We start from the raw sequence: 15,019 nt of genomic DNA on the forward strand, positions 1-15,019 counted from the left end.
GGAAATAATCATAGTTGTATTGTGGATATCAGTCAACACAGCAGGGTAACAAATTAAATTACTCGTTTTAACTTTCTGTGTTTCTGCCAAACAAGTAGTACTGTAATTCAAATTGTAGCTAAAGAAAAAATAAAGAAATATATAGGCCTACAATTACTATGGATCGAATTTCTGGTCCCGTACCTATTTTGTTTGCTACTTCGTAAATGGATGTTATTAAGATATCTTTACGTTTCATGTATTACATAGGATCTCCATATTAAAATTGTATAGACCCTGAAACACCTTAATTAACCATGAAGCCCTATAAAGTCCTAAAAACTAAGTTTCTGCCTGAAAAATGCCTTTTTAGTAATTTTCACATATTAAAAATGAAAATACAGTACTAAAATGCAAAATAATGACAAAAACAGTTCAAAAATGTCATTTAAAATGTAAAAAAATTATCTTACAGACAAACACTGGTCTGGAGAATTCGGCCATAATTGATCCAAGAAGGGTAGGGAAGATGTTATTTAATTTCCTGGAACTAAAATTCGTTTGGAAAAGTCCATCCCAGCACAAAAGGGGTGGTAGGTTTTCTCTGATAGACGAGAGCTTATAAATTAGTTTATGCTCGACCATGCCGAAATGTAGTAATTATACACCTGGTAGCAGTCCTTTAATGGACCTCATTAAAGTACACCTATTCATTAAAGTTCAGGTGTTCCACCAATCAGAAAACACCATTGTAGTAATATGAAAGCTCAAGTATCGATTATTCTCGGATATGCAATCGAAAGACAACTAGCGAAACGTCACGGAGGCTGGAAATCCAATACTGTCGCAGAAGGTTATGTTCTGTTACTATAATAATTAGCGTTAATTGTAAATAATATTCAAATAAATTCAATTTGTCATTTCGTTTTTCAATGTATAAATCAATTTCAAGGTTATATCAAGATTAATCTTGATTTTATTCTCTAGATTATATCAAGGTCAATGACATTTGTTTCTAGGAAAAAATTAATACTTCCGCGTCTGCGCACATCTCACAATTTACGAGATGTTGCACAAGGTCAGTTCCGCTCCCCATCAGATAAGAATAACATGAATACTTATGAATAATTTCAAGTTAGCTATATGGTCGAGCATGAAAAGTCGTATGAAACTTGCCTATAATGGTAATTAAGACGCTCGTATGAAAATTATGAAACGAGCGCTTGTGCTCGTTTCATAAACATATTCACGTCTTAATTACTACCATTATAGGCTCGTTGCATAATGTACTATTTCGCATTAATAAACCCACGTTAAGTGAAATGAAACTGATCAATCAGGAATACGTCTCTTTTATTCATATAATCTGAGTCCTCAGTTCAGTAGCACTCACTGTCAGCATCAGTTCTTTGTACCTACATTCTACCTAAAATAGAATATTTACTAGAATTGAAATTATTAACTGTTAATTTTATATAAACTCCTGGAAGTCCTAAATTGAATGTTATGAAGTCCTAAATGTCTCTTTTAACACCTAAAAATCCGTTTTCTAATAATTACAAATTATTATTTGCAGATGACACAAGTATAGTAATTACAGCCAATAACTCCAACACATTCCAATCCTCAACAGAGGAAATTCTCTTCAAAATATGTGACTGGTTCTCAGTCAATAAATTAATATTAAATTGTAATAAAACTAACATAATTCAATTTAAATCCTGTCCAAATTCAACGTCGCAAATTTCTAGCACAATAATTAATAATAGATCCCTATTAGAAACAACAACAACAACCAAATTTCTTGGCTTAGAAATCGATAATGTGTTAAATTGGAAAAATCATATTAAAGAAATTACCCCCAAACTAAATTCAGCTTGTTTTGCTATTAGATCTATGCAAAAGATAGTAAATATCAATACCTTAAAAACAATATACTTTGCATACTTCCACTCGGTAATGAGTTTTGGAATAATATTCTGGGGAAATTCCACAGATAGTAACAATATATTTCTATTACAAAAAAGAGTAATTAGAATAATAGTAGGTGCCAAATCTAGGGAATCGTGTAGGGATATTTAAAAAAAAAAACTACAAATAATGCCCATGGCTTGTCAGTATATCTTTTCATTAATAATCTTCCTCGTATATAATCGTGAAAACTTTGTAACTAATTCAACAGTTCATAGCATAAATACACGTCAAAAAAATGACTTTCATACTCCATCGGCAAGTCTATCGTGCTATCAAAAAGGAGTGCATTATATGGTAGTAAAAATTTTTAATAGCCTCCCTATCGATATAAAAAATGAAACTCAAAACATAAGATTATTTAGGACGAAATTAAAGATGTACCTAATTTCTTAATTTCTCACGCCTTCTATTCTGTAGGTGAATTCATGACATTCAATAACACTTCATGAAATTGATACTAAAACTTTGTGTTGTACTAGTAGACTATATTGTAAATCTCGTCTATATATATTTCATCTAGACTGTGACTATAAATTAAGATTTTATAATAGTACTAGCCGTACCCGTGCGCTCCGCTGCACCCGTTAGAAATAAATATAAAGTAATTACATAATTAAAATAGGACGTTTGATCCAGGGAACATTCGTGTTTGATAGAAGGATAAATCGTTTAATATGTTACTTAATTTAAATTGTATTTAAAATATTAAAATGCGATCATTTTGATCCAGAGACCACTCATTTGGTGCAATGACAATTTCTTTAACATGTTATTTATTAATTGTTATTACCAATTATTTTTGGAAAAGCGAAAATTAAGAGAAAAATTTTGGCTACAGATTTATTATTATGGTTATATTATATATTATATTATATTATATTATATTATATTATATTATATTATGTAAAAAGTGTGTTGATAACGGATGTACTCGAATTAGAAAGTTTTTTATTTGTTATGGGAGCTCTTGAATCTCAGGAGGAACAGCTTTTACAACAGCGCAACATAATCTGCTTGGTTCATTAAACAATTTTTTTGTATTGCATTTATTGCATATAAATTTAAGTATTTAACACGATTCAATTGAGCATAGTTAAAATTTGAATTATAAAATAATGGATTGCTAAGCTAACGTACTATTACTGCATACTAAATCAATACACTCTCGTTGTTCGTTAATTCTCTGAGATAAAAATGAATATGTTCATAAACATTATTTTAAGAAATACAGGAAATGAATATACAGAATAACCTAACAAATTTTCTGTGCATAAGAAGCTATTTTAATCTTACATATCCTCAATTCACTCACAAGTTACTGTAATAATATTATAGCATTATGTCCATCCAGAGAAACTACACTTTCCGATGATGAAATAATAATTAATTATACAAATCTGTTAATTTAGCTTCCTATATTACTTCATACAAACACAGAAACATTGTCTGTCTACGTTTCATAGCTTTCGATTGTTGTGTCCAAGGCCCCTTATAGACGAAGTCATTTGTTTTTTATTTCAATACACCGCCTTAGATGGCAGTTATTTTAATTTTAAAACTCATTTATCTCATTAAATATCAGTCCTATCAAAATTTTTCAAAGAATAAAACTTATCAGAAATCATTTTTAAAGAAACTTTTGTTATGCAACATTTTCACAAAAATCAATAGTAAGCGAGATATTTCGATTTATTTAATTCAGGACCCCTTATAACCCCCCTTTTAAATAATGTATTTTGAATTCCATATAGCCTAAAATCTAAGTTACAACGAACTTAATTTATATTCCAATTTTCATCGAAATCCGTTCAGCCATTATCGCGTGAAAAGGTAACAAACATACATACAGACAGACAGACAGACAGACAAACAAAAATTAAAAAAAGCGATTTTCGGTTTCAGGATGGTTAATTATACATGTTAACACCAATTATTTTTAGAAAATGGAAAATTACCAGAAAAATTTCGGCTACAGATTTATTATTAGTATAGATTAAGTTTTTTGACTTGTTCCATATTCTAGCTGTAAGCATGTATGAATACCATGGAATGTTAATAAATACAATACAATACATATAAAAATAATAAATTATATATCGGCCCTATGTGTATATAAATCTGATAATAATGAAATTCTAGTATATTATAGCAAGGTACCGATTAAGAATACGGAAATCAAATAAATAATGCAAATATAAATTTATTGCTTATTGTATTTATGTACAATTATAGCATTTTTATTTAAGACATAGGCAAAACACGGGAATTTTACTGGAAGCAAGTAAAGAGATAGGTTTGCAAGTAAATCCCGAAAAGACAAAGTATATGATTATGTCTCGTGACGAGAATATTGTACGAAATGGAAATATAAAAATTGGAAATTTATCTTTTGAAGAGGTGGAGAAGTTCAAATATCTGGGAGCAACAGTAACAAATATAAATGATACTTGGGATGAAATTAAACACAGAATAAATATGGGAAATGCGTGGTATTATTCGGATGAGAAACTTTTATCATCCAGTCTACTGTCAAAAAATTTGAAAGTTAGAATTTATGAAACAATTATATTACCGGTTGTTCTTTATGGTTGTGAAACTTGTACTCTCACTTTGAGAGAGGAACATAGGTTAAGGGTGTTTGAGAATAAGGTGCTTAGGAAAATATTTGGGGCTAAGAGGGATGAAGTTACAGGAGAATGGAGAAAGTTACACAACACAGAACTGCACTCATTGTATTCTTCACCTGACATAATTAGGAACATTAAATCCAGACGTTTGAGATGGGCAGGGCATGTAGCACGTATGGGCGAATCCAGAAATGCATATAGAGTGTTAGTTGGGAGGCCGAAGGGAAAAAGACCTTTAGGGAGACCGAGACGTAGGTGGGAGGATAACTTTAAAATGGATTTGAGGGAGGTGGGATATGATGATAGAGAATTGATTAATCTTGCTCAGGATAGGGACCAATGACGGGCTTATGTGAGGGCGGCAATGAACCTCCGGGTTCCTTAAAAGCCAGTAAGTAAGTAAGAACGTCTATATTTTTAGTTCGTCCCTTTGACACGTGCGTTATATTTTCTTTTTTTCCTTTGAATTCTGTTGTTTCTATACCCTGAATATCATCATTAGGCCTACAATTTCAGTGCAATTTTTAACAAATTTTAAATTGCCTTATGATTTGAAATCTTATTAAATAAACAAAATGAACCAGTGGCACGGCAGCCCATGAAGGGCCGAGGAGTCAGCTGCTAGCCTCACGTCCCCACGCCTCAGCAGAGATGAACGACCATTCAACAAGAACGGAGCCTTCTGAAATCGAGGAATAATTTGTAACAACTGTGTAAGGTCAAAGAAAACTTTCGATATATACTGTAATTAGATGGAAATAGTGTCAAAATATAGTGTAAAGGCTGGAGTTTATTTCGGTAAGTTGATAAGTGACCTATTCTTATATTGCTGAGAATGTTTTTACATCTGTATTTTTTTTTATCTCGAGATAAATAATTTTGTACATCTATTTTATGTGTACATGGTCTTTCATACATGGTCGAACTGGAACCGACGTTACCAGCTATTTCCAGCATTGTTTCTTTGCGGACCAATAAATTAGACTGTACCATTTCTCCTCTTGGTCGAACTGGAAGACTCCGAATTTTAGATGTAAACCAATCATGATCCTCTAAATTGACAACTGTGGATCACACTCATTATCATAAGAAATTATTTCATATTCCCTACAGAGCAGGTAAAACAAACACGTATGCAATGAAAAAAAAGCATTAGATTCAAGTAAAAATATGACGTCTGAAAGATTTGGCGAAGCAACAAAATTGGAAATAAACTAATTTGACAAGCTAAGGCTCTGAGCACCGAAATTAATAGAAAGTAGGGCTATACATACATACATACATACATACATACATACATACATACATACATACATACATACATACATACATACATACATACATACATACATACATACATACATACATACATACATACATACATATATACATACATACATACATACATACATACATGCATAGGTTTTTGAGTGTATCTAGTAAACGGAATTAAATTATATATAAGTACATATTTTGTAAATATGTTGACCGCCATAATATTATAGCTGCAGTGACCAGTGTTGTGATGTTAAGATACCTTTTATTGTAAGTATCTGAAATCGTGAAATAATGTTAACAAATACATTATAACTGATAATTCTGAACATCTCTAAGTAAATCCTCTCGCCAGTATAGAGGCTAGCCGGCTTAACGGTATTCAAAATCATTCGTAGTATGACACATAATGCATGATCTTTTACATAATTTTATTATTGGTTGAATTTCCTCGTGCTGAGGATGGTGCAACTGGCAGTCTAGTCTTTCTCGCAGAAAGGTCTGGGGCAGCAGGCAGGATATATAGCTCCCACTATGCCAGGCTTCATATAGCAGTTTTTCACGTGCGGCGGAAAGCTTACTGATGAGCAGCTAGAAAAATTACAATAATCAGAAAAAAACTCAGAATCACACTAAAGTTTAAGTCACATACTTTACGATGTTGAATCAACTGAGTGAATACCTAGGGTCGATGGATTTGGTGATGGCGAGATGATGTATTTCGAAAGGCCGAAGGATTACCTAAGATAATGCTTACTGTTTGGGAAAACCTAAGAAAGGATTCCATCCAGGTAATCAGTCTAAGCGGGATTCGAACCTACGCCCCTCCAGAGCTTCGAGTCACCGCTCGCGAACTCCTAATTTACGTCTGTTGTACTAAATTTGAGATTATCGATGATGATGATAATAATAATAATAATAATAATAATAATAATAATAATAATAATAAAGGAATTGTTTTGAATTAGGAGCTGGAGAGGGCTCCACACAAATTCATTCATTCATTCATTCATTCATTCATTCATTCATTGTTTTCAGCAATAATACATCCACACAATTCTACAAATTCTTGTACCAGTTGTTGACAAACAACTAATGAACTATCTAACCGAACATACCTTATTGGACGAATACCAATCCGGGTTGAGAAATGGACATAGTACGACTACAGCACTATTAAAAGAGTATGAGGATATACGTGAAGCCACGGATGAACGTAAATTAACATTACTGAAATTACTTGACTTCAGTAAGGCATTTGATATAGTAGACACAGACCTTCTATTATGCAAATTAAGACTTCTGAATCTTTCTGAAAGTTCTGTTACTTGGTTTGAATCCTACCTTCGCAAACGTCAACAATGTGCCATTGCAAGCGATTATTCTTCAAAATGGTATGTCGTGAAATCTAGAATTCAACAAGGATCAGTTCTCGGATCTTTACTCTTCATGATCTATATTAATGACGTGACTAAAATGATAAAACACTGCAGATATCATATGTATGCTGACGACTTGCAAATTTATTTGCATTTCCACCCTGACGAGACTAGTGAGGCAGTAAATAAAATAAACGAAGACTTGAATTCGATTTCACTGTGGGCACACAAATTTGGATTAAGGTTAAATCCAGAGAAATCGCAAGCAATCGTAATGGGACATAATCGTCTACGAAGCACTCTTGATAGTAGTACTACACCACATATAATATTGAATGGGATTATTGTTAAGTACAGTGAAACAGTTAAAATTCTTGGCATTTTTATGGATAACGATCTAAATTGGAACACTCAAATAACTACTTGCAAAAAAAAATTCTCAACTTCACTCCTTGTTTCATATGAAAGAATTTCTGCCACTTAGTCTAAAAAAAGAATCTTATTCAGACGCTTGTAATGCCCCATTTTGATTATTGCGATTTCTTGCTAACTAATGTAAGTTCACTCTTAGCTGAGAGACTACAACGTGTTCATAATGTGTGCATACGATTCATCTGCAATACTCGTAAATTTGACCATATAACGCCTACTCTCCAGTTACTTTCATGGGTGCGTCGCAATGAACGAAGAACAATACATTCACTGTCTCTTCTATTTAGAATCATGCATACTTCTACTCCGAATTATCTGTTATCGCGCTTTCAATTTCTTAAAACTCTTCGAAACCGGTATCAAGCACTTCTTTCTATCCCTCATCATAGAACATCTTTATACTCATCCTCCTATACTGTAGAAATACCTCGCCTGGAATTCGTTACCTCATGACGTCAGGGACTGCCGGACTTTATCACAATTCAAAATTAAATTGGAAAATTTTGTCTTATTTAATGCTTTTTAGGTATTGCTAGAAGTATTGATTTGTGTTTTTTTTACCCTAAATTAAAATGGCAAGTTTCTTGTTTAGGCCTATGTTAGTTAATTAGTTAGGTTACAATTAGTTATGATACTTAATCACTCATGTAAAGTTTGTGTGACTGCAACCTGTGTATATTTTTGTGTGGCATTACTTTGTTAATAGTGTATTTTTTCCTTTTTATTTCTATTATTGTATTTGTATTTCTGGTGGTGTTGAAGAGAAGGTCTGATGGCCTTAACTACACCAGAATGAATGAATGAATGAATGAATGAATGAATGAATGAATGAATGAATGAATAAATAAATAAATAAATAAATAAATAAATAAATAAATAAATAAATAAATAAATAAAGCTTCAAAATGCTCAACTGAAGAACCGTCTGTGATTGCATCTCCCAATTTTTCGCATATAGGTCTAGTTTTCAATTGTGGAAAAAAGTGACAGGAGATATGAGTAGGCCAGGGCTGGGCAGCAAGAGCGGATTCTACTCTCTCACGGGGAGCTATATGATTTCTCTTCATCCCCTTTCTTCCCCGCCGAACACCGCGCAGCGTTGATTCCGTAACTGATGAATATTAAGTGTCCTCGTTTAGAGTCTAGATGTGCTCCCGATGCCCAGCCCTGGAGTAGGCTAATCCCTATGACTGCATCTAACATCTATACAGGTATTAGGGTATTAGAATGAATAAATAAATAAATAAATAAATAAATAAATAAATAAATATATACATAAATGAATAAATAAATACATAAATGAATAAATGAATAAATAAATAATTAGTAAGTAAATACATAGTAAGTAAATAAATAAATAAATATGTTGCAAGACTGAGTATGTCTAGTAAACGGAATGAAATAAGCTTAGAATAACAGTCATATAATATAATAATACATTACCACTGAATGCATTATTAAGAGAACATGTAAAGAACTCTTTTTGGGCTACAGACTATTAACAGTTCACTCGTACACTATATGTATTAATAATCACATGATGAGAAGAATCCGTAAACACCATTATAGTTATTATCTATCGGTATGTGAATATTTCTAAGCCTGTTTTAATTTGCTGTATTGTGCAGCAGTCTGTTTCGCCTCCATGTCAAAGCATCACTATAACATTTGGGTTGCATCCTAGATCATATATGTAACAGATATGTCGGGCTTATAGGCTTTGATGTTAACAAATTTTGTCAGGTTTACTACGCTGCCATCTAGTTTTTACATAAGGAGTCACGTCACAATTCCCATTTGAATTGCATTAGCGACTGTGCTGCCATCTCGTGTTCGTTTACGGCGGACGGGTGGCGATCCTGGCGGTTGTTCTCTTCAAACTGCTGCCGATTTTAACGTAGCGAGGAGTTATCTGTTACATATATGATTTAGAGTTGCATTAAAATAGTATTGATTATTCAATCTATATTGAATAAAAACCAAATAATTGCAATATTTTTAAAATTATAATGCAACATTCCCACTCAATGCATTATAATTTATAATAAACTCTTCCAAGTAGGACAAATTTAATATGTACTTATACAAAATATATTTGTTTACATTATCTCCTTGTAACAGTGCGAAGCCAACGGTGTGGCTCAGTCGGTTAAGGCGCTTGCCTGCCGGTCTGAAGTTGCGTTCGGGCGCGGGTTCGATCGCCGCGTGGGCTGATTACCTGGTTGGTTTTTTTCCGTGGTTTTCCCCAACCGTAATGTGAATGAAAGATAATCTATGGCGAATCCTCGGCTTCATCTCGCTATCACCAATCTCACCGACGCTAAATAACCTAGTAGTTGATACAGCGTCGTTAAATAACCAACTAAAATAATAAAAAAAAAAATAACAGTGCGAGAAATACAATACAGACGCGAAACTTGTGCTGAAGTTTGGGAGTGATCATTAGCCTCATTTACACTTTGAAGAGAATATGAGAAGCATTTTAAAGCAATAAACTCAATATACAAATTTTGTGGGTTGAGCCATTTGTACGCTGAGCGCCTCATATATGGACTTACTTTGTGTATCGGAATAGACTCATGCCATTTTTCAATTTGTCAGATATGAAGTAAGCATTTCCGCGGAAAGCCAAGTTAAATTTCCCTTCCACAAAATCCTCTAAGTCTTTTTTGTCTTAGTATCTGTCAAATATATAAGGGACAGTAAAAAAAGAAAAAAATTGACGTCACTGCTGAAGTCAATACAAAACGATATAAGATAGGTAATAATGGTAAAAGAACTCAAGAAAAGCAGCACAAATTTACATTTTGCGTCTGTTAAATGACATCCACTGAGTGCTGAACATAGGCCTAACAGTAGAGGAAGTCATATCAACGGTTTCTTACCCCACACCACCGATATTCCTCGTCATTTCCCTGAACTTCTTACACCTAATACTTCCGCATGTGGTGGTAGACACACTACGCCCCTGCCATTCGTCTCCGACATTGTGGGCAGAACAATTACCACAGGCGCTCGGGCAGTCTGCAACATATGAGGCGTAAAATAATAAATATTATTCTGCGGAACAAGAAATAAAAGAAGCCAGCGTTTAATGGATAGCAATAACGACATAACAATTCATATAGCTGTTAATCTACAAATTTTACTCTATACACGTAAGCCTATAACAACTGGAACTTTTTGAATCCGGCGGATCCCAGTGAAATTTCTGGTGGACAAAGACGGTGCTTGGTGATAAGTTTTCGGTAGCTACTCCAGTTTCTTCTACCGACATTCCATCACTACATCATTAATCATCATAATGATCATGTAATTCAGACAATGTAGAGTCGTAGTTCCTATATGAGAAACATATTTTATAAGCAAACAACACTGGAATATCTGGTCGCTAGAAAAACCTAACATACTGCAAATTTACAGAATAAAGAATCCTGTGAAACGCGTTAAATTAATTTGTTACAGATGTGTCATTACAGCCTTTGTCTAGTCATTTATAGTTGTATTTCTTGTTTGCATTATTAGCTGTCTTTTCTTGTTTAGTAATTTAGATTAATAGTATTAATATAGGTCTTAAGCTTTGTTGAATAATATACAAATTTAAAATGTTTAATGTTTTGCAGAATCTTTTTTTGTTTTGTATTAGTGTAATTGTAAACGTTCTTGTTTTGTGTAAATTGAACGTTAATAATAATTAGTTTCTTCTGCTGTTATACAATTTTGTATGTATACAAAATTTCAGGTGGTGTGGAAGAAGAAGATAATATGATGTCCTTAACACTACCAGAATAAATAAGTTTTTGGTTATTATTATTATTATTATTATTATTATTATTATTACTATTATTAAATATTGCATTCCTAAGCTTCTTTACAAATATCGGAATCTTTTCCATCATTTCAAGCCATTAGTGCTTGTACTAATTTATAAGTAACCTAATAACGGTTCTGAATAAGACGAAATATGTTCGTCTGATTACAGGTTTCGCTCAGTGTGCGCCGTTCGAAAAATGATATGGGCCAGTGACAGCTAGCTGAACAGTAGTTCAGTGCGTGAGCAAATTTTACATCATATCACAGATTTAATTCATTGGTTATTTCATAATAAGTGCCGGAGCTATTGACATCTACTCCAATGCACAATTCATATAGACCAGTGGTCGTCAGCACTCGCTGAAATCTGCAAAGGATAAGAGGTGCCGTCCCGTGTGCACAGTCGTACAGCAGGAAGAGATAGACAGCATACCCGCTAGTAGCTATGGTGCACTGCGTTTTCCGCGGGTAAGAGACGCTAGCCCCAGGGTGCTCCGTGCTGACGACCCCTGATATAGACCATTAAAAAAAAGTTTTTCTAACACGCTCTATTTCGTGTCTATCGATAGAAATGAATCCCGGACGGCCTGCTTCCTTTAATTTAGGCATGACTTTTGTCTTATAAAGCTTTAGTTTTAACAATTTCATCGCTTTCCAAACTGATGTCTTGCATACAACAAACTGATGAGCTAACTTTCTTACGGATTCAGTGAGAGACTTTTCTAGATCTAGGATACAGCCTGCAATTATGTCATCGAGTTTTTCTTCAGTTTGAACGGTTTCTCAATATCTTTCTTTAGGATTGTTGAATCAGATGGGTGATGAACACGAGGATATTTACGTAGAAAATCAAGTCCAAAAGTTTGTGAACTGTTCATAATATAAGTATAATATAATACACGTAACGGAATCATAAATGAAGATTCACTGTTCTAATGTGTACGCCTGTTGCATTGCCACGAAATAAACTGAACCGCAGTGATTGGTAATCAACTGTATACCAATGCTCTTACCTTGACGTTTCATCAGTCTGTTATCTGTGCACATTACCTAGCATAAAACCTTCAAATGCTCAATCGAGGGGAAATACATATCTACACTATTTCTTCAACAGTCGTATTCAATTCGTAACAGCAAATGGCCAACAGGATTTATCTGAACGAAACTTACTTCGTGTCGAACGTTCTGTAGTAACCTAAACTCGTTGTATATAGGGCTGCTTCTGGCATAGAATACCCCTTTCTCTGCACCTAGTATAGACACCCGTTCTGGACTCCATAGCGTAATAAAAAATGATACAATTTCAAATGCACGGTTCTAAGTATAAAGCTCAATAACTATAGAACTAATCTGTTGTATCGAGTTGATTTACGAAACAACTTAGGAAAAGTAGTGAACTCACAATAGTACAGATAAAACTATAGCAACAATATTGAGTTTGAAAATAGAAAGCGGTCAAAATGACCGATCGGCGGTTCTATTGTCAAATATGGGTTTTTGAAAATGTAAAAATGGAACTGTTACGAGAAAACAATTTTTTCATCTCCACAAGAAATGAATTATTGAATTGAATTGGTTTAAATCGCCAAATGACAGTACAGTATAATTCGTTAATCATAATAAAATATTACATTATGCAACGAGCCTATAATGGTAGTAATTAAGACGCGAGTAAGTTTGTTTATGAAACGAGCGCAAGCGAGTTACATAATTTTCATACGAGCGTCTTAATTACCATTATAGGCAAGTTTCATACGACTTTTTATGCTCGACTATATTTTTAACTTGAACTTGAAATTATTCATAAGTATTCATGTTATGGTTATCGAAGTGAGGAGCGGAACTGACCTTCTAAAGTGTGAGATGTGCGCAGACGCGAAAGTATTGATTTTTTCCGAGGAACGAATGTCATTGACCTTGATATAATCTAGAGAATAACATGAACATTAATCTTGATATAAGCTGGAAATTGATTTAGAATTGAAAAACGAGATGACAAATTGAATTTATTTGAATATTATTTACAATTAACGCTAATTATTATATTAACAGAACATAACCTTCTACGACAGTATTGGATTTCCAGCCTCCGTGACGTTTTGCTAGTTGTCTTTCGATTGCATATCCGAGAATAATCGATACTTGCGCTTCTATAATGATACAATGGTGATTTCTCATTGGCTGAACAACTGAACTATAATGAATAGGTGTGCTTTAATGAGGTGCATTAAAGGGCTACTACCTGATGTATAATTACTACATTTCGGCATGGTCGAGCATAAAGAATATATACGGTATATATAGGAAACATCACCACATAATACAGCATATTAAAATTAAATCTCATTATAAAGAAGATTTAATTTAAGTTTAGATTTTAACGTCCAGTCGTCTGTGATTGTAATATTCATGTGAAAGTACTGATAACAATGGTTATATGCAAGATGATAACTTACATGGTCTTCTTTTAGGTCTTGCATCTGTCATTGTTAAAAGGAAAAACAGCAGAAGAACGAAGAGCAGACGGACACGTAACTTCATAATGATACCAATCTGCAAAGGAATTATTTTAAGTTATATATTCATCACCATTAAAACCTACGCATTATAATTTTATAAGGTAGCATATTCATACTTACAGTTCAGAAGAGCTACTCAAGAGAATTTGAATATCTTGTTTTTGCAATCTTGTGCAGTTTCAAGTGTCGACAAATGATGTGTTTAACGTTAATATTGTAGCAGAAATTCCCAGTTCAAGTTGACAGGCCTGTTAGCGGTTCAGAGCTTCTCTGCTGTAACTTGCCTTCCGGTTTAGTAAATGTTAAGTAAGCCACAACTTCCATGTGACATTTAAAAGGTTTGTGAAAGCTATTTAACACATTTAAAATGTTTCGGAATTTAAATGTACATAATTTAACAATAGTACCTTCTCTTTATTCACGTATTGAAACATACTTCGGTTCATTTTATATATCAACTAAAAAGCATTCTGGCATTACTGAATAATCCATATATTCTGTCCCAGGTGACAATAGCAGCAACATATGGAAATGACGTTTACACAGGAAAAAGTACAGTCTGTTGCATGGTTTAATGAAACCAGATCGGCAATCAGTTGCAAAGGAATTTCAGAATGCGATTCAGAAAAACGACTCCACCCTCTCGGTTAGTCATAAGGAAATGGTACAACGTTGTATAGACTGCATCTGTTTAAATTTCTGAAATTTGTTTTCTATGTCCCTATTTAATGTTGTATTTCACTATTGGGTGTAAGTCCTTCGTGTGTCATTTAAGTCAGTGGCATTCCAATTTTTTTGCTAGCGTACCCCCAAAATAAATGTGTATCCCTAAACTGCATTGCAATTATATATTAATTAACAAAATACTATGATTGATGTTGTACTAAAATATATTGTTGTTATATTATTATTATTATTATTATTATTATTATTATTATTATTATTATTACACATTAATTATTCATACAGTTGTAATAGTAATGAAATGTAAAATGTTATTCAAGCAAGGAAAAACAAGAAT

The 15,019-nt window shown here is 33.2% G+C and overlaps 1 long non-coding RNA gene across 1 annotated transcript; it reads right to left on the minus strand.

Annotated features, from left to right (window-relative positions):
* Window positions 1-6,051: 6,051 nt before the first annotated feature.
* On the minus strand, window positions 6,052-14,667 carry LOC138706255 (uncharacterized). Its single transcript, XR_011333934.1, has 4 exons — window positions 14,119-14,667; window positions 13,936-14,032; window positions 10,552-10,690; window positions 6,052-6,446 (listed from the first exon to the last, which is right to left on the minus strand). It is a non-coding gene; the product is annotated as an uncharacterized lncRNA (long non-coding RNA).
* Window positions 14,668-15,019: the final 352 nt, after the last annotated feature.

Source organism: Periplaneta americana, chromosome 9, assembly GCF_040183065.1.
Source record: "Periplaneta americana isolate PAMFEO1 chromosome 9, P.americana_PAMFEO1_priV1, whole genome shotgun sequence".
Lineage (NCBI taxonomy): Eukaryota > Metazoa > Arthropoda > Insecta > Blattodea > Blattidae > Periplaneta > Periplaneta americana.